The following is a 27,986-nucleotide window of genomic DNA, read 5'->3' as shown; positions in this document are numbered from 1 at the left end:
GTGCTGTGGGTGCCGGGAGATCCCAGAGGAGTGTTAGTTAAGGTGATGGATTCACAGAGTGGTCCCGGGAGTCTAGGGGAGATTTCTAAGGAGCCCAAACACACTGCAGGGGCAGGGGCGCATCTTCCTTTGGGAGTGCCCACTCCGCGCCTTCCTCTCTTCCTCTGTCCGCAGACCCCGACACTGCCCGTGTCCTTGCAGCCTGTGGGGAAGGCTTCCTCTTGGCTCTTATCCTTACTTGTGAATCCCTGCTCTGCATCTAGCTGTCACTTTACCTGGGTACCTTCACTCCTGCTTCATCTCATATATTTATTTTCAGTTGTTTTGTAGAAGAAAAGAAAGGAAGGGCTTTAGTCAAACTGGCCTTTCCTGTTACAGATTCCGGGATATTTGCATAACTGCTCAAGAGTACAGTCACCCTGCTTCCTGCCAGTGCTCATCAGGGACACCGAGGGACAAAACAGACTATGAACCACTCACTTTAGCTTCCTCCCCTTCTCTGGCTCTCTCCCTCCCTCACTGGCACCCGCTTTCTGGCATTTCTCTCAGTCTGTCTGTCACACACATACTGGCCAAGAAGGTGGCCTTCATTCTTGAACCTCCTTTCCCTCACTGGCCTCAACAGAAGCACAGTATAGAGGTTAGGAGTACAGACTGGAGAAAAACTGCCTAGTTCATAGCCAGCTTCTACCGCTCATTAGCTGTATGACCCTGTGGAAATGACTTAACCTCTCCCACCCTCAGTTTTCACATCTGTAAAATGGGTAGAATAGTACGTACCTCAGAGACTTGTTATGAGGATTGAAAGGTTCAATGTACCTCGAGTACTTTGAAGAGTGCCTGGAGCATGAGGAATGCTCTCCAAGCTTTCAGTGGTTTCTCCCAAAATGCTGTCCCATGGGAGGGGGAAGCTTTGGCCGGACTGGCTGGTGAGGGGGCGGAGAAGGGAAGTGAGGTTCAGTTTGTGTGTCTGTGGTCCCTGAGATGCTCTGATGCTCCATGTTACAACACTGCCCCCATTCCCCTCCACCCCCAGGTCAGTATAGTAGTGAGAAGCCCCTGCTGAGAGGGTCGTGGACGTACATTGCTTTTCTCTGTGCATTTTGGATTTCCTGGGTTTGACCAAATTCAGTATTGTCTTTGTGATCTATACTTTAAACACAAAAGCAGATATCTGATATAAGTAAGAGTTGGATGTACATATGTATTTATCAAAAGCACGATATACCCACTATCTTATTAGTCTTATTGGGGTGAGTTTAATAGAGTTACCATATTTTAGAGCCTCACGTAAATGTCATTTTGGGGGATGCTTTAGGTCATTCATTCTCACATCTGAGCATACATAGGCACCATCTGGAGGGCTTGTTAAAACACCAGTTGTCAGCCCCGCTCCCAGAACTTCTGATGCAGCAGGGCTGAGGTAGGGCCTGGGGATTTGCATTTCTGAAAAGTTCTCAGGTGATGCTGATGCTGTTGGTCTGGGCGGACACTTTGAGAACTCTAGGTGGTTCCAGGTAAAAATTCCCTTACACCGAGGCTGTGTTAATAGAACTGGCTAATGTTTATTAAGTGATTACCTTGTCTTACTCCTTACAGGAGTCCCCTTTTCACCATGTCTCACAGGTGGGTGCCCTGGGTGAGCACTGGGACACTCAGAACCCAGCCAGGCCACCTGCTCTATTGTTGCTCCATCTGGTAAAAAGCCCTTCTTGATAGACATCCAAAGGCTTAGTCACTTCCGCCTCTTGGCTCCACATCTGTCCCCAGGAACTACGCAGAATAAGTCATCCACATAAAAGACATTCCAATACTCGAAGATGTTTAAATGGTTTTCTATGTCAGATGAAATGTCTCTAGTGTTCCTCACCTTAAATTATTGAACATTATATGCCAGACAAGGTGTTCTAAATGCTGTACAAATGTTAACTACCTCAGTGCCATAATATCTGTGAGGTAGGTACAATTATTTCTTTTTACAGATGAGAAAACTGAAGCAAAGAGAGGACAAGCAAGCTTGCCCAAGGTCACACAGCTAGTAGGTAGAAGAGCTGGGTCCCACCCCCGGCAGTCTGGGTTCACAATTCGTGCTTTTACTCACAATGCCAGTGTGTCTCAAAGTGCGGTCCCCGGCCAGCAGCATCAGCATCCCCTAGGACTAGCTGGAAATGCAGATTCTTGGCCCCACCCAAGATCTATAGAATCGGAAACTCTGGGAGTGGACCCAAAAGTCTGCATTTTAATAAGTCCTCCAGGAGCTTCTGACGCAGCTGAAGTGCGAGAACCAGAGCTCTCTGCTGTAGGGCTGATGCTTCATTCTGCTGGCTGCTCTCCAGTTTTCAACATCTTCTTTTAAAGATCAAGTTCAAGGCTGAACACAATATTCTAGGTATAGTCCAACTCACACAGCACAATGGGAATATTAGTACTGCCTTTGTTTTGCAAACAAATTATATTAAGAAATCCGAAGTTTATATTATGGCCATCTTTTCCCTTCAGCCATGTCACTGTTGGCTTATGACAAATTTACAGTCAATTAATTTCTAGGTTGTTTTTTCTTTTTTTAAATCCCACAGGAACTGCTCCAGTCCTGAACTTGGCTTTTTTAAAAAACCTTCATCTCAGAAATTCACATTTATTTTTATTAAATTCCATTTAGTTGTTTTGGTTCACAGCTCTGGCTTTTACAAAATATATTTTTGGATCTTATCCGTGTTTATTATTTTGGTTATAAAAATCTCTTCTCATTAAAGAAAATTTGGAAAGTAAAGTACAAAAGTAGAAAAAAAAGAAATTGTTGCTACTTCTGTCACCCAAACATAACCACTGCTAACATTTTGATGTATTACTTTGAATCTTTTCCCTATAGATAGGCTTTAAAAGCCATTCTTGAATAATGCCGTGTGTATAAATATAAATTTGGTTCCTTCTTTTTTCTCTTAACATTCATATTATAAGTATTTCTCCTATTATTACATAATATTCACTATTACTACTTAGTCTTTCAGTGGTTGTACAGGACATTACTTAAACATTTCTTTGCAGTTGGATATTTAGGTTTTGCAATTATAGATATTACCATGATGAACACTTTTGGCAGAATGTTTTCCCCCCAAATTTAGCACTCAGATGACCTTTAAAAATCTCGTCTGTCATTCAGTATATCAACTACTGTTTTTACCTCTATATCATTTATAATTTGATAAATTTGCTTTTTGGTTTTATTGTTTTTCTGAGTTGTTAATAAGCACGCTCATGAAATGGAACTGGAATCAGTCCATTTGCTGATCCTTTGGAGACTCCCTTCCAGATTCATTATTGAACAAAAATATTCATGGAAAACTGCTCTGTGGCAGGTCTTTTACTAGGTGCTAATCAATTCACTCACCAATAGATTTTTAGTCCAGTTGTTATACTTCGGACAAACTACATGGAACTAATTTTGCCTGCAAGGATATCATGAGATATTTAGCAATGGCTTGATATGATCCAGTTATGCTGTATTTGGGACATTCCTTGATTTACTAATCTATTGCTTTATTTTAAAAGTGGAAACCTGAGGAAATGAACAAACCTTCACTGGGTTCCCATACTTTCTAAGGTCCTGTGTTATCCTAAGTGCAGATTACATCATTCCATGGGGTACAGCCAGCTGTGCAGACAACCAAACCAGAAATCTCGATCTTCTCTCCCAGCCAACTTGTAAGCACAAGTCCTGTTGATTCATTCTCCCAAACAGCTTTCCAATATATACCATTTCGGTATTAGTTCTTCTCCCCCTTAGATTCTCATCCTTAAATTTTTTTTTATTGAGGTGAAATCCACATAATATAAAACTAATCATTTTAAAGTGAACAATTCAATGGCATTTAGAACATTCACAATGTTGTGTGACCTCTGTCTAGTTCCAGGACATTTCATCACCCCAAGAGGAAATTTGTATCCATTAAGCAGCCGCTCCCCATTCTCCCCACCCCAGCCCCTGGCAACCAGCAAACTGTTTTCCATCTCTGTGGATTCACATATTCAGGATATTTCCTATAAATGGAATCATACGATATATAACCTTTTGTGCCTGGCTCATGTTTTCAAGGTTCATACATGTTGTAGCATGTGTCTTCTCATCCTTTTTAATCTATTTCTCCATTTATAGTGTTGGAAAAAGAATAACAAAATAAACCCTTCTAGCGTTTCTAATAGAAGGTCTTTCCTGTCTTCTGTGAACTTTTTGAAATAGCATCATGGTGTTTATTCATAGATGAAAAACTACCCTCCAAATATAGATTACTGAATTGAAGTGACCCCTGTAAAGGGAGAACTATGTCTGGTGGGATTTTTTTGTATTCTCAGAACCTAACCTAACATGGACCTGGCACTCCTCCATTCTTTGGCCACTGGGCAGACCTTAGTAAGACCCATGGGTCCACCAAATACTAGCTATGGGACCTTAGGCAAAATGCATATTTTTGGAGGCTTCAGTTTCTTTACACCTGAAATGGGAACAAATATACTACCATTTTTACTGAGTGTTTGGGAGGATTAAACAAATAATGTATGTACAGTGGCTAGCAGAAAGTAAATGCTCAGTATTAGTAAGATGACATGTGCATTTTTTTCCAAATTTCTTCTTATTCCCTCCTTACCAAATAATGCTCCATTACAGTCTCCTAACATTGGGAATGGAAAGGTGATGACAATAGTTTTCTTTGGGGTGGAGGTATGAAATGGGACATTACCAACTTTGACTTTGTTTGATATTTTAAAACATTTTTTAGATGTGGGGAAAGGGAAACCCTCCTACACTGTTGGTGGGACTGTAAATTAGTACAGCCATTATGGAAAACAGTATGGAGATTTCTCAAACAACTACAGATAGATCTTCCATATGATCCAGCAATCCCACTGCTGGGTATATACCCAAAGGAATGGAAATCATCATGTCGAAGAGATACCTGCACTCCCATATTTATCTCAGCTCTATTTACAGTAGCCAAAATATGGAACCAACCTTAGGGTCCATCAATGGACGACTGGATGAGGAAAATGTGGCATATATACACAATGGAATACTACACTGTCATAAAAAAGAATGAAATTCTGCCATTTGAAGCAACATGGATGAGCCTGGAGAAAATTATGTTAAGTGAAATAAGCCAGACTAGGAAAGATAAATACCGCGTGTCCTCACTCATCAGTAGGTGCTAAGAAATAAGGAAAGAAAAGACCACAATAATTCATTGACCTTTCAGAAGGAGAGAACAAACTAAGGATACTAGAGATGAGGGTGGAGGGAGGGGGGTTGTGGAGTGATTGGTTGGTTAAGGGGCATAAAGAATAATTACGATTTGTAATAATGAATATGCTAATGATAATGGGAGAAAACATTTTTTTTTGTCTTTTTGTCTTTTTGTCTTTTTCCGTGTCCGGCAACGGGATCGCAACCCTCGGTGTTGCTCCCGCGCCTCGCTCAGCCAGTGAGCGGGAACTGGTCTGTATGTGGGATCCGAACCCTGGGGTGGGAGCGCTGCCGCACTTCCCAAGCGGCGCACTATCCAGTGCGCCACCGGGCCGGCCCGGAAAAAACATTTTTATGGGTATTAAAATATACCCCAAACTGTACATGACAAACCCCCATGTCCTCACCACCCAGACTCAGCAGTTAGTAATATTTCACCATTCTGATTTTGTCTGCTTCCCACTCTCACCTGTTTTTATGCTTGAGCATTTTAAAGCTAATTCCATCCTTGATAATATAGAAATCATTTTACTATAAATATTTCATTATGTATCTCCAAAAGATAAGGAGTTTTTAAAAAGTAACCACAAGACCATTAACATACCCAACAATATTAACAATAATTCTTCATTAATTAGTATCCAGTCTGTGTACAAATTGCTGTAATTATTTCCAAAATGTCTGCTTTTTTAAAAAAATAGTTGGTTCAAATCAGTATCCAAACAAACTCTACATATTGTGGTTAATAGGTACATCTTTTAAAGCTTTTTAGATTTTAAGAGCACATTCCCCCATCCGTGAAATTTATTTGCTAAAGAAATTGGGCCATTTGTCTGGTAGAATTTTCAACAATCTTGTTTTGGCTGATTATACCCTAACGTTGTCTTTTAACATGTTCTTCTGTCTCTTCTGTTTTCGGTAAATTTCTAGAGCTTTATTTAGATTCAGGTTCAATTTTCGTGGCAGGATGACTTCATAGGCGGTGCTGTGTGATTCCTGTTGCTTCCATCCACAGACAATAGATGCCAGGTCGTCCCACTTCCAAAGAGAAGGGAGATCCATGGGTTCTGGTGGTGTCACCCTTCCCTTCAGGCAGCGGGCCTCCTTCTTGATTGCACACCTGGGAAGCTTTTAAAAACCCTGATGTTCAGGCCACGCCCCAGACCAATGACATCAGACACTCTGGGAGTGGGACACCGCCATCAGCACTTTCTCAAGTTACTCAGGAGACGCAAATGCGCAGCCAGAGTTAAAAGCCACTGACTTAGTTGTTTTAGTTGTCAGTGATATTGCACAGATACATGATTCATGATTTTCAAATTCTATCATTCTTTCTGCATTTATTAGCTGAAATCTTTCTACAAAAAAGAATTTCCCCTCATCAGCCACTAGATTACGCTGACATGTAGTTTATTCAGGAAAGCCAACACAAATGTTTATCTTTCTCTTAAATAATTTTCATGAGTTGGTGCCCTAGTACCTCCAGAGGTGCCAAAGGAAGTTTTTTCAGTATCATAAACTCAGGGAATTTTATGTTTTTGATGTGTTTAAACTCATTATAATCATTATTCTTTGTAGCTCAAATTGTCCCATCTTGGCCAATTTAAGGCTCTTCCTTTAGGGAATTTTCGCATGACCCCTGTCAAAATTCGCAATCAAAAATCCCAGTTGTTTCTGACAGTGTCTTTGCTTGGTGGCAGAACAAGATATCCTCTTTGATGTATGACTTCTACTTAATCACAAACTGTTTTGAGCAATTTATAAATCAGGGCCTTAATTAGTTCTTCCACCAATAAGCAATATATTGATTTTTTTTAACTTCTCATTATACATTGTTGTTGATTTATGTGACCCTTTATCCATTCCTCTTCCCCCCTCATTCTCTCCCCTCCCCCCACTACATCATATCTGTTAACTTGTCTTAACAAGTTCAAAGAATTGTGATTGTTGTGTCTTCTTCCTCCGCCACCCTTTGTTTGTGTGTTTGTTTATTTATTTTTAGCTCCCACAAATAAGTGAGAACATGTGGTATTTCTCTTTCTGTGCCTGACTTGTTTCACTTAATATAATTTTCTCTACGAATATCCATGTTGTTGCGAATGGTAGTATTTCATTCTTATTTATAGCAGAGTAGAATACCATTCTGTAGATATATCACAGTTTTCTTATCCACTCATCTGATGATGAACATTTGGGCTGGTTCCAACTCTTGGCTACTGTAAATAGTGCTGCAATAAACACTGAAGTACAGGTATCCCTTCGGCATGATGATTTCCATTCGTCTGAATATATTCCCAGCAGTGGGATAGTTGGGTCATATGGTAGATCTATCCGTAATTGTTTAAGGAACCTCCATAGCATTTTCCATAAAGGCTGCACCATTTTGCAGCCCCACCAACAGTGTATGAGAGTTTCTTTTTCTCCACAACCTTGTCAGCATTTATCATTCTCACTCTTTTGGATGTTAGCCATCCTAACTGGAGTGAGATGGTACTCGAAGTGGTTTGGATTTGCATTTTCCAAATGCTGAGTGATGTTCAGCATTTTTTCATGTGTCTGTTGGCCATTCATATATCTTCCTTTGAGAAATGCCTATTTAGCTCTTTTGCCCATTTTTTAATTGGGTTACTTGTTTTTTTTGCTGTAAAGTTGCTTGAGTTCCTTGTATTTTCTGGATATTAATCCTTTGTCAGATGTATATTTTGCAAATATTTTCTCTGACTCTGTTGGTTGTCTTTTAACTCTGTTGATTGTTTCTTTGGATGTGCAGAAGCTTTTTAGTTTGATATAATCCCATTTGTTTATTTTTCCTTTTGTTGCCTGTGCTTTGGGGGTCATATTCATGAAGTCTGTACCCAATCCTACTTCCTGGACTGTTTCCCATATTAACATTCTATATTTTTTATATTTTTAATAATCGTGTCTATTTATGGGGTACAATGTGACGTTTTGCTGCATCTACACATTATAGAAAGAGTCAATCAGGCTGATTAACATATCCATCATCTTATCAACTTATTTTTGTGGTAAGAACATTAAAAATTAAATTTTATTAGCAATTTTGAAATGCAATACGTTATCGTCAACTGTGGCCACCAGGCAGTGCAATAGATCATTAGAACTTATTCATGCAGACTAACAGCAACTTCGTACCCTTAGATTAACAACTTCCCTTGCCCCATCCCTCCCTCTCCCCCTGCCCCAGCCCCAGCCCCAGTAACCACCTTTCTACTCTGTTTCTATGAGATCAAATTTTTTAGATTCCACATCTATGTTAGATCATACAGCATTTGTCTTTCTGTTCCTGGCTTATTTCAGTTAGCATAATGTTGTTTCTCCTGTTTGGTTGGTTAGGTTATTTTTTATTACTGACTGAATTTTTTTTCTCAGTATTTATTTCTTAATTTGAAATTTTTAAAATTTTTATTTATTTATTTATATTTTAATTTATCAATATACAATGTAGTTGATTTTCATGTCCCTTTACCAATTCCTCTCCCCACTCCCTCTCCCCACTGCCCCCTGATCAACATCATATCTGTTCACTTGTCTTAACAAGTTCAAGGAATTGTTGTGATTATTGTCTCTTCTTCCCTGCCCCCTACTATTTGTTTGCATATTTATTTTTTTGCTTTATTTATAGCTACTACAAATAAGTGAGAATATGTGGTATTTCTCTTTCTGTGCCTGACTTATTTCACTTAATACAATTTTTCTAAGGCCATCATGTTGCTGCGAATGGTAGTATTTTATTTTTTTTTATAGCAGAGTAGTATTCCATTGTGTAGATATACCATATTTTCCGTATCCACTCATCTGATGATGGACATTTCGTCTAGTTCCATCTCTTGGCTATTGTAAATAGTACTGCAGTAAACATTGGGTTCCAGGTATCCCTTTGGCATGATGATTTCCATTCCTCTGGTTATATTCCCAGCAGTGGAATAGCTGGGTCAAATGGTAGATGTATTTGTAATTGTTTGAAGAACCTCCATAACATTTTCCATAAAGGTTGCCTCATTTTGTAGTCCCACCAATAGTGTAGGAAGGTTCCTTTTTCTCTGCAACCTTGTCAGCATTTATCATTCTCAGTCTTTTGGATATTAGGCCTTCTAACTGGAGTGAGATGTTATCTCCAAGTGGTTTTGATTTGCATTTCCTAAATGCTGAGAGATGCTGAGCATTTTTCATGTGTCTGTTGGCCATCCATGTATCTTCCTTTCAGAAATGCCTATTCAGCTCCTTTGTCCACTTTCTAATTGGGTTATTTGTTTTTTTGCTGTAAAGTTGTTTGAGTTCCTTGTATATTCTGGATATTAGTCCTTTTTTCAGATGTATATTTTGCAAATATCTTCTCCCACTCTGCTGGTTGTCTTTTCACTGTGTTGATTGTTTCTTTTGCTGTGCAAAAGCTTTTTAGTTTGATATAATCCCATTTGATTATTTTTCCTTTGGTGCTTGTGCTTTTGGGGTCATATTCACGAAGTCTGTACCCACTCCTACTTTCTGGAGTGTTTCCCCTATGTTTTCTTTAGGGAGTTTTATTGTTTCATGATGTATATTTAATTCTTTAATCCATTTTGAGTTGATTTTGGTATATGGTGAGAGGTACGGGTCTAGTTTCATTCCCCTACATATGAGTATCCAGTTTTCACAGCACCATTTCCTGAAGTGGCAGTCTTTTCCCCAGTGTTTGGTGTCTTTGTCAAAGATCAGATGGCTGTAGGTGTGTGGGTTGATTTCTGGATTCTCTATTCTATTCCATTGATCCATGTGTCTGTTTTTATGCCAGTACCTTGCTGTTTTGGTTGTTATAGCTTTGTAGTATAGTTTAATGTTGGGTAGTGTTATACCTCCAGCTTTATTTTTTTGCTCAGGATTGCTTTGGCTATTCTTGGTCTTTTGTTATTCCATGTAAATATTAGGATAGTTTTCCATTTCTGAGAAAAAATGTCTTTGGAATTTTGATGGTATTTCATCAAACCTGTAGATCTCTTTGGGCTGTATGAACATTTTCACAATGTTAATTCTTCCAGTCCAAGAGCATGGGATATCCTTCCATCTTCTTGTGTCCTCCTTAATTTCTCTGAACAGTGGTTTGTAGTTCTCATCATACAGATTTTTGACATCTTTGGTTAACTTTTTTCCTATTTTATTTTATTTTTTGGTGGCTATTGTAAATGGGCTAGCTTTCTTGATTTCTTTTTCTGCATGTTCACTGTTGGAGTATAGAAATGCTGCTGAATTTTGTGTGTTGATTTTGTATCCTACAACTTTGCTGAAATCATTTATCAACTCTAGGAGTTTCTTTGTAGAGGCTTTAGGCTGTTCCATATATAGAATCATGTCATCTGCAAACAGGGACTGTTAGACTTCATCTCTTCCAATCTGGATGCCCTTTATTTCCTTCTCTGATTTCTCTGGCTAGTATTTCCAATACTACTTTGAATAGGAGTGGCGAGAGTGGGCATCCTTGTCTAGTTCCTGTTCTTAAGGATCCTGTTCAGGATGATATTGGCAGTGGGCTTATCATATATGCCTTTAATTATGTTGAGATACTTTCCATCTATTCATAACTGGTAGGGAGTCTGTATCATAAACGAATGTTGAATTTTGTCAAATGCTTTTTCAGTGTCTATAGAGTTGATCTTATGGTCTTTGTCTATGATTTTATTGATGTGTTATATCACATTTATTGATTTGCATATGTTGAACCAAGCTTGCATTCCTGGGATGAATCCCACTTGATCATGGTGTATAATGTGTATGTGTTGCTATATTTTGTTAGCTCATATTTCATTGGGGATTTTTACATCTATATTCATCAAGGATGTTGGCCTATAGTTTTCTTTTTTTGTTGTATCTTTGTCTGGTTTTGTTATCAGGGTGATGTTTGCCTCATAGAATGAGTTTGGGAGAATGGCTTCTGTTTCAATCTTTTGGAATAGTTTGTACAGAACTGGTATCAATTCCTCTTTGAAGGTTTGGTAGAATTCTGCAGTAAACCCATCTGGTCCTGGGATGTTCTTTGTTGGGAGACTTCTGATAACAGCTTCAATCTCTTTTATTGCAATTCGTCTGTTCAGATTTTCTGTATCTTCTTGGCTCAGTTTTGGTAGTTTGTGTGTGTCCAGAAATTTATCCATTTCCTCCAGATTTTCAAATTTGTTGGCATATACTTGTTCATAGTAGTCTCTAATGATTCCTTGTATTTCCGAGATATCAGTTGTATTATCACCTATTTCATTTGCAATTTCTGTTATTTGGGTCTTCTCTTTTTTAGTTATTCTTGCTAATGGTTTCTCAATTTTATTTATCATTTCAAAAAAACCCCCCAACTTTTTGTTTCGTTGATCTTTTGTATTTTTTTTGTGTTTCTTTTTCATTAAGTTCTGCTCTGATCTTAATTATTCCTTTCCATCTGCTAACTTCGGGTTTGGACTGTTCTTGTTTTTCTAGTTCTTTAAGGTGTAGTGTTAGGTTGTTCACTTGCCATCTTTCCATTCTTCTGAAATAAGTATTTAATGTGATAAATTTCCCCCTTAGTACTGCTTTTGCAGTATCCCATAGATTTTGGTATGATGTGTCATTATTTTCAAGAAATTTTTTGATTTCCTGTTTAATTTCTTCTTGAACCCATATATCACTAAGTAGGGTGTTGTTTAATTTCCATGTGTTTGTATAGTTTTCAGAGTTTTGCTTGATATTGGTTTGTAATTTTAATCTATTGTGATCTGAAATAATACATTGAATAATTCCAATTTTTTAAAAATTTGTTGAGATTTGTTTTGTGACCTAACATGTGGTCTACCCTGAAGAATGTTCCATGTGCTGATGGGAAGAATGAATATTCTGAGGTTGTTGGATGGAATGTTCTGTAGATATCTGCCAAGTCCAATGGTCTAAAGTGTTGTTTAGATCTTGTGTTTCTCTGGTGATTCTTTGCCTAGATGATCCATCCCATATTGAGAGTGGGGTGTTCAGGTCCCCTGCTATTATGGTATCAGTGTCCATTTCATTCTTTAGGTCTAATAGTGTTTGCTTTATGAATCTGGCTGCTCTGATGTTGGGTGAATATGTTTTTATGATTGTTATGTCTTCTTGATGGATAGATCCTTTTATCATTATATAGTGGCCTTTTTATCTCTTTTTGTGATTTTTGGTTTAAAATCTATTCCGCTCACTGGCTGAGCGAGGCGTGGGAGCAACACCGAGGCTTGCGATCCCGTTGCCGGTCCCCGGTCCGGTACGGGGGCAACACTGAGGGTTGCGATCCGTTGCCGGACACAGACAAAAGACAAAAAAAAAAAAAAAAATCTATTTTATCTGATGTAAGAATTTCTGCTCCAGCTCATGTTTTGTTTCTATTTGCATGGTATTTCTTTTTCCATCCTTTCGCTCTTCATCTCTATGTGTCTCTACAGGTGAGGTGAGTTTCTTGAAGGCAGCATAATGTTGGTTCCCTGTTTTTAATCCAGTCAGTCAGTCTGTGTCTTTTGAGTAGGGAATTTAATCCTTTTAAATTAAGAGTTATTATTGAAAGGTGTTTATTTACTCCTGGCATTTTACTGATTTTCGCTTGGATGTCTTAAGTATCTTTTTTTCCCTTTCTTTGTGATTTACTGTTTGTCTTCTGTGTTTGTTGGTTTCTTGGCATAGTAGGTAATTTTTTTTTCTCTTTATTGTTAGAATTTTTATTTTACTGGTGAGATTTGTTCTTTCTTGAGTATTCATGTCAGTGATAATTGATTTTCAGGTACCAAACTCAGTACTCCCTTGAGAATTTCTTGTAAGGCTGGTCATATGGTAGTGAACTCTTGCAGTTTTTGTTTGTCTGAGAAGTATACTATTTGTCCTTCATTTCGGAAGGACAGCCTTGCTGGGTAAAGTATTCTTGGCTGGCAATTTTTGTCTTTTGGTATTTTGAATATATCATCCCATTTTTTTCTGGCTTTTAGGGTTTCTGATGAAAGGCCTGCTGTTGGTCCGATTGGGGATCCTTTTTAGGTGACTTGACCCTTCTCTCACAGCTTTTAAGATTCTCTCTCTGTCTTTGAGTTTTGTAAATTAGACTAGAACATGTCTTGGAGAGTGCCTTTTTGGGTTGAATATGTTTAGGGATTTTTGAGCCTCCTGGATATGAAGGTCTGTGTCTTTCCCTATACCTGGGAAGTTTTCTGCTATTATTTCATTGAATATGTTTTTGATGCCATTTCCTTTTTCTTCCCTTTCTGGAATACCAATGATTCTGATATTTGAGCACTTAAGGTTGCCTGTTATCTCCCTTAGATTTCCTTCAGTATTTTAAATTAAATTATTTTTTAAAATTTCTTTTTCTTTTTTTGAACAACCCATCTTCAAGGTCAGAAATTCTTTCTTCTTGTTCTAGCCTGCTGGTTAAGCTCTCTGTTGTGTTTCTTATTTCATTCAACGAATCCTTCAGCTCTGCAAGCTCTGCTACATTCTTTTTCAGGGCATTGATTTCTTTGTACATGTCTTCTTTCAGGTCCTGTATACTTTTTCTCATTTCATTGTGTTGTCTGACTGAGTTTTATTGTATCTCATTTAGTTTCCTTAGAATTGCTGCTTGAAATTTCTTGTCAGTCATTTTAAGGACTTCCTGATTTATAGGATCTGGAACTTCAGAGTTATTATTTTCCTTTGGTAGTGTTGTACTTTTTTGGTTTCTCATATTTCTGTTATCTTTCCTTTGGTGTTTAGTCATTGTGGCAGGGAGTTTCACCATCCACTCGTTCCACCCTGGTGTCTGTTCTGGATTCTGCAGGGACTGCCAAGTCAGTCTGGCTGCCTTGGGGCCTGTGGGCCTGGTGGCTGTTGGGCCTTTCTGGATGGCAGGGACTGGCCTGGGCTGGGTGGTCCGCTATTTTCCCATGAACTTTTGCAGTACACTCATATATCATCCCAAGAAGATTATTTCTACAAAGGATATTTATAAATTGTGAAGTGCTATATGGATTTAAAATCAACTATAATTTTTATAATTATCAACACCAACTGGAATTCTAAAAGTCGAGTTTGCCTTAGATTATCAAAGAAGGTTTATTAAATAAAATACTATTTCTAAGGGAATCCCATCTATATGAATATTTTAGGCCAGCAACATTAACTCATTTATAGGAGAGTTTTGCATAAATTAGAGTTATTGAAAATTAGCCCAACTCACTGCATGCAGTATTTTAGTCTCTTCCTGTTGCCTAAAAGATCATACGGACCTAAGTAAAATGTTGGGTTGTTTTAAACACATTCTTGTCTTTTGTTACATCACCTGTCTTTTTACCTTGAGACAAACTTTACCTAACCTTTACCAGAAACTCAATCCCTTCCTTCTTTGCCTCCCTCTGCCCAACAAGAACCCCTTAGCCAGTTACTTCACTCGAAAGCATCTGACAACATCACACTTTTGTGTTGTTTTCTCAAGAGTATGTTAATAAAGTACCAAGATAAGCCACAGGGTTATATATCGAGTGGGAACATTTCAGACACAAGGGATAAGCCTACTCTAGAGATATTTGGAGAAAAGAATGTTACACGGATGGCCCTTAATTTAGATGATAACCAATTTTTCAAACTGATAAGGTCCATCATAGGTGGTAATGAATGACACTGAAGGCACAATCACTCTCTGTACCTGCAATACCCATAAAAGTCTCCTATCAGTTCTGTGTGATCCCAGTAATTCACCACAATGGATTTCACCATAAAGTGCACTGCTCTCTACTCAGATTTTACAACTACCCCTCTCCCAATAACATGACCTTCCTTCGCTTCACTTTCAAGGCTTCTTCTATTCTACCATATCACTCACATAAAACAACAGTAGAAGCAAGTAACTTTACAGCAAAGGAATACAAGCCCCTGTCCACAAGTCAGGGAATGGTTCTGGATTTAAATCTCAATGATTTGCTGAATATAAATGCATTATTGAAAAACTAATGTTATAAAGTCAGTAGTTTAGTTAATAGTAACACACCGATAGTGATTTCCTATATTTGACAAATAGATCATGGTAATGTGAGGAGATAAGATTAGAAGAAACAAATAGGTTGGGGGGGGGGTATGTGGGAATCCCCCTATACTATCTGTGTGACTGTTCTGTAAATTTAGAAGTATTCCAAAGAATAAGTTTGTTCTAAAAATTGATGAGGAGTTTCATTGGCCAATTCCTTTGGGAAAATTTCAGTTAAGCAACTAATTTTCCCAATGCTTGTAATTATCAGAGCTTCGGGACTATCTAATAAGCATTGTAACTTTATCAAAGGGAATACATGGTGCTGCATTTTCCAAACATATTAGGCCAGAAACCTTTTTTTTTTCCTTCAAAAAGTTTCTTTCCAGAAAAGTGCTGACATAGAGAAAGTTTATCCTAATGTGTCACAGACTTCTGTCCTACACTGAACCATGTTCAGATTTTAATCAGCATCTTTCTCTGAAGAGACAAAGAAGCCATGAACATTAAATTGGCAGAAGATGTGAAACTATGGATAATATCATGGATAAGAAAATAGTCACTAAAATTAAACTTAATAGGCTATGTCAATTGACCAAACTTAATGGGATGAATATAAAAGGATAAATATATAGTCTACTTTTAGTTAAACAAATTAAACACAAAACAACAGAGTAAGTACAGGATGATGAAGAAGAATGGATTTAAGTGTCCATTACGTTAGTACGAACAGCTTTGTGTCCCAGGAGATCTTAGGTCAAATTAGTAGAACTTTGACCCTCAGTGAAGAGGCCCTAAAAGTACTTTTATGGTAAGGCCATTTCTGCAGATTTTTTTGCTTTTTTATTTTTAAGTTCTATGTGCTACATAATAAAAGGTCCTCAATGAGCCACTTCCAAAGCAGAGGGAACAGGATGATGTGGATCTTGGAAACCATGTCATAGTAAGAAATGCAAATGACTTCTACAGAACCTTCTAGTGCTAAATCTCAGAATATATGAAACCACAGGGAAGGGAAAAAAATTAAGAGGCACCGAGAAGAATGACAAACCACTGAAAACACCCCCAAAGGTCCCTCAGGCCGCACTCTGCGTCTCTTCTAACCATTATCCCTGTGATAATATCTGGGAACTTCCTGGACAAGTGCTGGGGTTTAGCTGAAGAATCAGAGGCAAAATGCCATCCCTGAGTATGTACCTGAGAGACTTTTGATGGTATAATTTAATTTACACTAGAGGACAGGGGAGTGGTGAATTCATCTAGACCAAGTATTGTTGATACTCCAAAAGAAATTTACCAAAATAAACACATAAACACACAAGTATACAAACAAATAAGTTAATTTTTTAGAACTCCCTATTTTTTCTCCTATGGAAATAATTGGCCTATAAAATGTTCAATGTGTACCAATTTAAGGCCTGCTTCAAGGTTGCCCCCAAGCAGAGCTAACGTTGTCAGAGAAGCTCTGCCATTGATTGATTGGGATCGTATTAAGGCAGAAGCCGTGGCCTGGGAGAAAAGAAAATGGGCAGATTTACCACCAATTAAGAAAGACATTTACATAGAATCCAAAACTTCAAGCTCCATCTCTAAAGAGCAGGTAGAGACTTCGAAGAAAGACAATTACAATGTAATGTGTGATGACTTGAAAGATGGTGAGAAGCGTCCCATCCCTAATCCAGTTTGTGAATTTGAGGACGCTTTCCAAGGGCGGGTTTTCAAACACCAACACCAATTCAGGCACAGCCATGGCCCATTGCCTTAAAAGGAGTAGATCTTATAGGAGTTGCCTAACCTGGCACAGGCAAAACATTGTCCTACTTAATGCCTGGGTTTATTAATCTTGATTGTCAACTGATATCTAGAGAACAAAGGAATGGACCTGGCATGCTAGTCCTCACTCCCACCAGAGAATTAGCTCTTCAGGTGGAAGCTGAATGTTCTAAATATTTATATAAAGGTCTGAAAAGTATTTGTATGTATGGTGGTAGAAAGAGAGAAGGACAAATTCAAGGCATTACCAAAGGTGTAGATATCATTATTGCCACTCCTGGAAGACTGAATGACCTGCAAATGAATAAGTTTGTTAACCTACAAAGCATAACCTACTTGGTCATAGATGAGGCAGATAAAATGCTAGATCTGGGGTTTGAGCACCAGATTAAGGAAATTTTGTTACATGTGCGCACAGATCGGTAGACTGTTATGACAAGTGTGACTTGCACACTGTTATTTGAAAGAGCCTATGATTGTTTATGTTGGCACTCTGGATCCAGTTGCTGTAAACACAGTGAAGCAAAATATAATCGTTACCACAGAAGGCATAACTTCGTATAGCATACATTATACGAAGTTATACGATACATGTTGACAAAGAGCAATGTGATCGAGAGGACGCATTAGAAGACTTTACAAGTGGAAAAGTGAAGATATTGATTACAACTGATTTAGCATCCCGAGGCCTTGATGTTAACGATGTCATACACGTATATAATTATGATTTCCCAAAAAACATTGAAGAATATATCCACAGAGTAGGGCGTACTGGAAGAGCAGGAAAGACCGGAACATCAATTACCCTTATCACTCAAGATAATTCAAAGATTGCCAGTGAATTGATTCAGATTCTGAAAAGAGCAAATCGGAGTGTCCCAGAAGATCTTGTAGTGATGGCCAAGTGATACAACTTCCATAAACAAAAAATGGGACACAGAAAAAAGACCAGGAAAATCTTGAGGAAAACCCAAGAAGTATTAGTTATGTTTATATTGAAAAGTTGTATCAGCTATGGGAAGATTTAAGGCATGTAGAACATACACAGTATTCAAGATACATAAGAAAGTTATTGGAAACATATTGGCAGTTTGAAGACAGAACCAATTTTCTAAATAACTCTAAGCTTTCAATATTTTGTATCTTCTTTAATAAAAAAAGTTTTTAAAATGAGAGTGTGAGATGCTTTGTGGGGAAAAATTGAATGTTATGTGTTGGTAAAATTTTTTTTCTTTTATAGCCTGCCATGTCGATCTGTCTTAAACACCTGGTAGAAGGCAGTGATGGTGCTTTTCTTGCTTTAGAGTAGTTGTGCTGAATTGAAGCATACATAGCTTTCATTAAGCTTATTCCAGTCAAAATATTCTCTCTCCAGCACCCCCAATGGTTGGTGCCACAGTGATCCCTAAACATATCTCCACTGTCATTCCTGAATTTTTTTTAGTTCATTAGAAAATAAGTGCTAAATCTTCTAGAAGATTCTGCAGTTCTATATTATCAGATAGGTGTAACCAAGAGAACACGTGTCTGACTCTCTGGGAATCATATCCTTACATGAAATCTGTCACTAACCATTGGTTAGAGATTCCAGGGAGGTCACTTGTCTTCCCTAAGTCTCAATTTCTCCACTCATAAAATGGGATGGTTATATTAAAAAATTTTGGTGTCTCCTTCACCTCTATAATTCTGTGATATTGTAACTAGAATTGTATACCCCAGCCTTGTATTAACACCTTAATATCTAATCTAGGGAAAATTGGACCCTTGTGTAATAAATTGAACAAAGAAACCCTTTTTAATGACAAAATGCATTTTGTATTTTTAGTAATTTTTTTAATGTGACTGGCAGGTTTCTTTTTATATTTTGCTTTTCTTTTCATCATATTTTATTTTTAATTTTTAATTCAGTTTGTTTTGAAAAGGTCAAAACCACATGTACACACACATCAGGGCAAAAAGTGAATATGAAAGGAAAATATATCTTATCTACTGAGGGAAATATCAAAATATCAGATGACACTCTTGCCATAGGAACCAATTTTAGTATAACTCTGATTTTCCTTATAATTCTCTTATGCCTTACATAGAAGCAATATACATCTCACAGTGGCAAACAGAAATCCCCACAATCACACTAAATAAACTCCAAAATTCAGTATTCATGAAAACGTTGGAATTAGATAAGCCTTAACATTTCTGGCAATATAAAGAGAAAAATTCATGCAACTATCTTTTCCCCCAGCTTGCCTTAGTTGTGACCACAAAGAAGTCAGAAATCAAGAGGAAAAAAAGAGGTAAACATTCTAGGCATAGGTATTAGAGGTTTAAAGTCTGCTTTTAACGGTTTTATATATAGGCCTCAATATCTCCTGATAAAATTAATAGCAATGGTTAACACATTTGAGTGACATATACCAGGTGCTTAATCTCATAATTTCTAATATTCATTAGTAACCTACTCAATCATGTCTAAATAACAATAAGAACAATAACTGTCACTCAGTGTCTATGAGTAAGAAAAGTGTGCATTTGTTCTATAAGATGAGGCTGAAAAGAAGAGCCAGTGTATGGGGAAAGGTAAGTAGAGATAGAACAATAGTTCTTTTTTTTTTTTGTCCTTTTTGAGACCGGCCGCACCGCGCTCAGCCAGTGAGTGCACCGGTCATCCCTATATAGGATCTGAACCCGCGGCGGGAGCGCTGCTGCGCTCCCAGCACCACACTCTCCTGAGTGCGCCACCGGCTTGGCCCTAGAACAAGGGTTCTTAACCAGAGGTACTTTGCTACCCAGGAGACCTTTGACAATATCTGAAGACAGTAATGGTTGTTACAACTTTGGGCAGGGGGGTGAGGAACTACTGGCATCTAGTGGGTAGAGGTTGCTAAACACCCTACATCCTACGGACAGCCCCACACAATAATTATCTGGCCCCAAACAATAGTGCTGAGGCAGAGAATCCCTGAGAGGCCATAAGCAAAACAAAACAACCAGTTGCATAGTAACCAAGGAGGGACTCCAAAGGGAAAAAATAAATAGAGGTTTTCTAAGCTGTATCTTATGGATTGTACAGAATAAAGCCCTACAAATTTCCTATCTTTGGTATAGTTGTATCAGCGGTCGTCCACCAGAGACAATTTTGTCAATGTTTAGAGACAGATTTGGTTGTCACAACTGGGGGTGGTGGTGGTGGCATTGGCATCTCCTGGCTACCACTAAACACCCTACAGTGCGTAGGAGAGCCCCCAACGACAAAGAATTATCTGGCCCAAATGTCAGAAGTGCCGTGGTTGAGAGACCCTGCAGTTAATTAAGCTAAAAGAAAGAAACAACAACAGCAAACCAAACCGACTTGCACAGAAACTGTATTACCCTGTTTCCGTATCAAAATATATGGAACTGGGTATATTATAAAGAAAACAAAATTTATTGCTGACAGTTTCTGAGGCTGGGAAGTCCAAAGTCTGGGGAACATATCTGGTGGTGGCTACAGTGACCCCTCACATTGCAAGATGGTGGAAGCAGAGAGAGCAGAGAGACTAACTTCCTCATTCACTCTTCTCTGAAAGCCCTCGAAAGCATGCCCATGATCACCATTTTTAATCCATTCACTACGGCACGGTCCTGCAATCTAATCACCTCTTCAAGGCCCCACCTTTCAATTACCATAATAGGATCTCCCACACTCTTACCACTGTCACAGGGGCAGGGGAGGGTGTCAACTTTTGGGGGACACTCAATCCAAGGCAAAACCAAGAAGGCACTTCAGAGAGGAAAACAAAAAGAGATTATATATTTGTTGTGCACTGTGCAATATAATGCTGCCCCGGTCAACTTTCCTATCTTGGTAATCTATCTTCCTCAACTTGAGTTGATTTTGTCCCCAGTTTGACATTTGGCAGTGTCTGGAGACCGTTTTAGTTGTCCCTATGAGGGAGCAGGATTGCTACTGGCACCTAGTTGGCAGAAGTCAGTGATAAACATCCTATAATGCACAGGACGGCAGCCTATGACGATTGATCTTTCAGCCTGAAATGTATGGTGTTGAGGTCAAGACACTGGTTTACTTTGACCAATAAAGTTCTTGTGTGAGCAAATTGTTTTTCATAAACTCAAAGAAACACTGAGTTCTGCATCCAAATTGGAAGGGATTGAAAACAAGTCACTGAACACGCACTGGCACAAGAGTGAAAATATGAGGATTCAGTTGACCTCAGAGTTCTTCCTATAAGATTCTTAGCATAGTGACTCACATTCAGTAGGTATTCAACAAATGTTAGATCCCTTTCACCCTCACTCTCCCATCACCCATTATATACTGCTTGTTCAGTATTCTGGGTGCTGCTCAGGCTATTTGCCCCGGTCTGGAATGCCCCTTTTCTTTCCTCTCTGCCAAGTCAAATCATATTCATCATTGTAGGTCCAGCCAAAGTGCCCCATTTTCTCTAAGTTCCTGTCTGCTCTCCTTCATTTCAAAACTTCTGTAGTTCTCCTTATCTAACAATAATGTTGACATTTGTACTATACTAGTTTGCATCCCGACAGACAACTTTGAAAAATTCAAATGAATTAAGAGAAATTGCACTATCAGGTATTTAAATACATTACAAAAAGTACAATACTTAAAACATTTTTATCATACGTGATTGACAAACTGTGAGATAGAACTGTCCAGAGATAAATCTGCATAAGAATAAGGTATGTAATAAAGGTGAAATTTTAAATCACAAAAGAAAGTAAAGTCTATTCTAAACCAAATAAATAAAATAAATGAAAACGTGATACATACCAGAACAATTGTTTAGCAAAAATCTCCTATTATTAAAAAGTATTCCACACTAGATCCTTGCTCTTTATAAAAAAGAACCTGAAGCTTATGTAGGAAAATAATTGGTGATATCTAAGTGGAAAATAGTTTTTAAACATAAAAGCAACCACAGAAAATTAAAGGTTAATATTAATAGGTTTGACAGCATAAAAATGAAAACCTTCTCAATGGCAAACGTACCATCGAAGACACAGGAAACACCAGAAAAATAATTTTAAATACATAACATAATCAGTTATTTATATTTAACATACAAAGCTTTTAACAAAGAAAAAATAAAAGATGAATCCCCGAACAGAAATATGGACAGAAATGTAGAAGGCAATTCACCAGACAAGTGAACAGTAATCATGTTAAAAAGTGTTTGACTTCTTTTAGTCAAAGGAAGAAAAATTAAACCAATGACTTAAGTTTTTCTCTAGAAAATTGGGTTAAGATTAGAAAACGGACAAAAACGAACTAATACAAATGGTCATTGCTCTTCAATTCCTGATCCTTCTGGGTGGAAATACAAATGTGCACTTGTCCTTGCTTTTACTACTCACTGGGCTTTGCTCCCTAAATCTTCTGAAACAAGCTTTATGTACATTCAAGGTCTGAAGATGCATCCAACCTACAATAATCCTTATCGTGGCTTTCAAGACTGTTTGAATAACTTTTATCTGGTCTCTCGCCTCCAGTTTTACCCTCCTCCTCTACACTGATCTATTTCTAAGCTGTACATATGATCATGTCTCTCCGATGACTGAAAATCACTGGTGACTCTTCATCACCAGCTCCTCAAAATGGCCCCAGAGGCCTTCCATGATGGGCTCCTTACGCTCTTTCATGTCTCATCTCTCACTTTCCATTTTCCTTTCACACTCTAGCAGAGCTAAACACCATGCCTTTTCATACCTCTGTGCCTTTGAATATATTGACCCTCCTCTCTAGAATGGCTGTCACTAACTTACCTGCCTGAGAATCTTAGGCATTCATAAGGTGCATCCACAGAGATATCAGTGTTCCTGTATTGGTAACATCCACTTTTCAGTCTACCTGCTAGACTCAATGATGTTTTCTTTTGAAACCTCAAAGTTCAAATCTGTTCTAGTTCTCTACTTCTTAGCAGGATGTCTCCCTTCTGACATTAGAAGCAGCACTTGTCAGCTATGGGTATGAGCTCAACAATTTTGGGGACCGCCCCCAATCTTCAAAGGACACTAGTCAATTTCTCTCAAGAATAGTCTCACCCTACTTTCCTTTGGTGACAGTACCCAGAGTCATAATCTATGTTGTTTCCAGCTGTGAGAATATAGTTTTACACAATTTTCTTAAATATCAACTAGGACCAAGACTTCCCTGTAGACATACAACTTAAAAGAAAAGTAATTCAGCAATATAAAAAAGTGCAGCATTATAAAAAAGTAACTAGCATCATAGCAGTAATATAGCATATAAAAATTTTAAAGCATAAAAACTAGGGAGAAAAAAATTATTAAAATGGCAACTGTTGATATATTGTTATTTCAACTCCCCTATTGGATATATCAATATTTCCAATATTTCTTTATAAACAACATAGAAACAAACATCTTTATGCACAAATAGTTATTTTCTCTTAATTTCTGATTGTATCTTTTTGTATGGATTCCTTCCCAGTAATGTTACTACTAAGTCAAAGGGTGTGAGTTCTTTTAAGCCTCTTAACATATGCTCTAAAATTCACCATTCTTCCCAACAATGCACTAGAATTCTGTTTAACTGAATCCTCACCAGTTTTGGAATTATTATTTTTTGAAAAAGATTTGCTAATTTGAAAATTCAAAAATAAAATCTTGCTTTAATTTTTATTCAATAAAGTTGTGTATTTCCATATTTTTATGGAGTAGGAGATGGATTGGACCTTGAATGACAAGAAAGATTTAGGTGGCCTTAGAAAAGATGAGGGTGGACATGGTAGGTGAGAGGAATTGCATTAAAGTGTGCTTTTATATCCAGATTAATTATTTTCCTCAAGAAGATAATTTGGTATTCTTCATGATATTTTTCAGAGGTGGAAGAATTGCTATGTGCTTTCTAATTTAAATGTCAAATATACCATAAACAAGACTTTGTAACAGTTAATCTTCTTCCTCCTCCCTCAGATTTCTACTTAAAATATTCCTGTTCAATTTTATTCCTTGTGTACTGAATGAGGTGGCTCACATTTATGGCATCTGATGGATTCTACGTAGCCTAATTATGAGAGAGAATGAAACTTAAATTTGTATAAGTTGGTGCCAATGAAACTCCAAAATTTGTGTAAGTTGGTGCCAATGAAACTCCGTAAATGAACGTTTGCTGAAGTTTCTGTTGCTGACTTCATTGCTTTTCAATTTTTTTCACTAAACTAGCTCTGTATCTACTTACTGAATTACTATCTTGGTTAAATACTCCTGTCTTCCCCCTCCCCCACTCCCACCAAGTACAAAACAACGTGTTCGATTTCATAGGCGAACAGCTTCCACATAGTGTTGGAAAAAGGGTTTGCCCAACCAAAGAGCTCTAAGCTGTTTAGTGTGCCACGGCAAGTTAATCGAACTATTCTGGACCTTGGTTTTCTCATCAGCAAGACAGAAGTTTGGAGTAGATAATCTTTAATGTCAAGGCGTGGTAGGGCATGCAGTTCACCCCTTACTTTACCAGTGAGACGAGTGACGAGCAGCCTTCTGCAGACCTAGGATGTGCACTCAAGCCGCTTGACTTCAGGTCCGGGGTTTCAAGACTCATTTCTAATCCTTCATTCTGGCCGACTTTGAGTGACTTTGATTCATTTCACTTGATGGGGTAGTAAAGGAGAGATGGTGAGGCAATGAGGTGAGCAGTAGGGAAGAACTTTCCTGGCAGAGCAATTATCATAAAGAAAGGCCTAAAAGGAGGACAGATGTTGGCTTATCTGAAGAACTAAAAGAGAGGCAACGTGACTGTAGTATAGCGAGTGAGGGGGATACAGGAGGAGACGGGCTGGAGAGGTGGCCAGGGGTGGTGTCATATATGACCTTTTGGTAATGTAACAGCTTCCACATAGTGTTGGAAAAAGGGTTTGCCCAACCAAAGAGCTCTAAGCTGTTTAGTGTGCCACGGCAAGTTAATCGAACTATTCTGGACCTTGGTTTTCTCATCAGCAAGACAGAAGTTTGGAGTAGATAATCTTTAATGTCAAGGCGTGGTAGGGCATGCAGTTCACCCCTTACTTTACCAGTGAGACGAGTGACGAGCAGCCTTCTGCAGACCTAGGATGTGCACTCAAGCCGCTTGACTTCAGGTCCGGGGTTTCAAGACTCATTTCTAATCCTTCATTCTGGCCGACTTTGAGTGACTTTGATTCATTTCACTTGATGGGGTAGTAAAGGAGAGATGGTGAGGCAATGAGGTGAGCAGTAGGGAAGAACTTTCCTGGCAGAGCAATTATCATAAAGAAAGGCCTAAAAGGAGGACAGATGTTGGCTTATCTGAAGAACTAAAAGAGAGGCAACGTGACTGTAGTATAGCGAGTGAGGGGGATACAGGAGGAGACGGGCTGGAGAGGTGGCCAGGGGTGGTGTCATATATGACCTTTTGGTAATGTTAATGAGTTTGGATCCTTTTCAAAGTGAGACGAGAAGCCATTGAAAGGTTCCAAGTAGGAAAGTGTTATGATGTGGTATTTGCTCTGTCTAACCTCTGTCAGGGCTTTATGTCCAATATTTTATCTTTAGTGCATGCCACATCATCTGCAACATAGTAGACCCTCAAAAAATCTGAGGAATGTATAAGTGAATAAATGTGTAAAACAATCAGTGTATGAGGGGTCTTCACTAAGTTCATGGAAAGATATGTATTGCCTTAGGTTATATGTCCCTCCAAACCTTGACACCCATGCACCCACTCTTGTGACAGTGTTAAGAGGGTGGGAAAATCCTATTATGGTAATTGAATGGTGGAGCCTTGAAGATGTGATTAGTTTGTAGGACCCTGCAGTAGTGAATCAATTAAAAATGGTCAGCAGGGGTGTGGTTCTGAGTGCAGGTGTGGCAGTGGGTATACTACACCACCTTGGTTCTTCTGGGATCTGTGGCCATAGACTGAGCCCTTGGTGCTGTGCGGGTCTCAACTCACCTCCGTGCCTGCTGGGCCTATGCACCCTTCACTCCTGGACCTAAGACTCTGCCCTGGTGTCACGCAGGTCTCTGCTCACCTTGGTGGCTGCTGTGTATGTGGCAGCTTCCTTCCTGGACCGAAGACTGAGGCCCGGTGCCACACAGGTCTCTGCTCCTTAAACATTCTTTAAGAACGTGATTTCTACTATTCCAAGTCAGGAAAATGCTGCAATTTATTTTAACTAGTGCCCGATCATTGGACTTCAGGGTTTTTCTTAAGAAAAGAAAAAACAATTATTTAACACTGTAAGCCTTTCATATAAATATTGGTATATTCGTGATTATCTAATCATGGTAAGTGCCTAGAGGTAATATTAGTGGGTTAAAGTCTATTAAACATATACATATTTTGTACATAATCTCAACTATCTCTCCAAGGAATATAATTATACCACATTGTAACTTATCGGCATTTATTTCCCTGCATCTTTTATAACATTAGATATTTTCAGGGTTTTATATCCATTCACTACGGCATGTCCTACAATCCAAACACCCCTTCAAGTCTCCACCTTTCAATTACCAGAACAGGATTTCCCACCCTCTTAACAGTCACAATGGGGGCCAAGTTTCTAATACATAAAACTTAGGGGACACGGTTCAAGCTTCAGTGAGTTTGGGGAGACATAATTCAATCCAGTGCACCATGGCAATAAAAAGTTTGTTAATTTGTAAACATCTGATATCTTCCTATGTTTAGCTACTTAAATCCGTGGTGCTTATAACATATGTCCACAAATTCTTTGATCCTTCTTCAAAAAAGATGGAGTCTAATTCTCCTCCTCACAAATCTGGCCAGTGTCAGTAATTCTCTTGTAACAGACAAAATGCAGAAGTGACGACTGCCCAGGCTAGAACGTAAAAGGCAATACAGCATCTAACTCACTCTCTCTGGAAGTCAGCCACCACGCTGTGAGAAAGCCTGGGCTAAATCAAGAGATCACTTGTTCCAGCCTCATGTTCTAATCATAGCCCAACTGAGGTTGCAGTAGACATCCAGCACCAACCTGAAAGCAAATGACTGAAGAAACTTTTGAGAGGACTCCAACCCCAGCCAAAACAGCTGCTCAACCAAATGAGAAGGGCCCAGCTGAACTCAGTCAATCCCCAGAACCGTGAAAGACAGTAACATTGAAAAATAATAATAGAATGATTGTTGTTGTTTTAGGCTGCAAAGCTTTGCGTTGATTTTTTTATGCAGCAAAAAACCAGGATATATCCCATATCTGTTTTCTTTTAAAATAACAAGGGCCTATGTAGTTGTTTTTAGGGACAGGATAGAATGTAGGGAATTAAGCAGTATGGGCCTCAGCCTTAAGGAGAAAAGAATTCTAGGAAATGTGAGTAGAATGGCAGCGGGGGCTTCTAAGAGCTCTTAACACTAGAAATGCTAAAACCTTAGCAACAAAAAGGCACAAAGAACATGCTTATCAATTTTCTGGTAATGCAAAGTAGAAATAACTAACTCCTTAATGGTTAAATTATTATAATTCAATAGCAGTTTGATGTTGGTTTAATAGTACAGATAATATTGTGGAAAATACTCCTGGTGCAGAATAGCTAAAAAGGCTAGAATATATATTTCCAATGAAGAGAGAGACACAGAGACAGAGACAGAGGCAGAGAGACAGATGAGTTAGCAAGAAAATGAAAGAAGTTCTCAGTGACCAAAAAGAAGCAAAAGCATGTGCCCAGAGCGACAACAAACTGCTAATGCTGGCAGCTGCCCTGAGGTTATCTGCAGATCACTGGTGGTTTAGAGATTTGGATTTTTGAGGGACGATGATTTGGCCTAAGCAAAGAGGAAAGTTGGATGGGAGATTCCTTTATAATGCCTAGTTCCTCAGGAGCTGTACTCACTGTGAATAAGGGGAAAAAATACCCCAGCTGACAGAGTTACGAGGAAGACACTTGCCTTTCTTAGCCTTGTCTTTGTTGGTGAGAGTGGCAATGTCTCTCCTGAGAATGTTAACTGCAAGCTGGTAAACTCAGGCAAAATTAGATCTAGAAATCACACAAGTTCCG

The 27,986-nt window shown here is 38.5% G+C and overlaps 1 protein-coding gene and 1 pseudogene across 2 annotated transcripts in view; both read left to right on the top strand.

The window, feature by feature from the left end:
- PHEX (phosphate regulating endopeptidase homolog, X-linked) overlaps positions 1-27,986 on the top strand; it is a 216,318-nt gene that overhangs the window by 95,749 nt on the left and 92,583 nt on the right. The gene's annotated exons all lie outside the window — the stretch shown is intronic.
- LOC103587011 lies at positions 16,603-17,574 on the top strand (annotated as a pseudogene).

This window comes from Galeopterus variegatus, unplaced genomic scaffold (assembly GCF_000696425.1).
Source record: "Galeopterus variegatus unplaced genomic scaffold, G_variegatus-3.0.2 Scaffold406, whole genome shotgun sequence".
In the NCBI taxonomy this organism is placed as follows: Eukaryota; Metazoa; Chordata; class Mammalia; order Dermoptera; family Cynocephalidae; genus Galeopterus; species Galeopterus variegatus.
The sequence above is the reverse complement of the archived record's forward strand: the minus strand, read 5'-3'. Positions and strand labels throughout refer to the sequence as shown.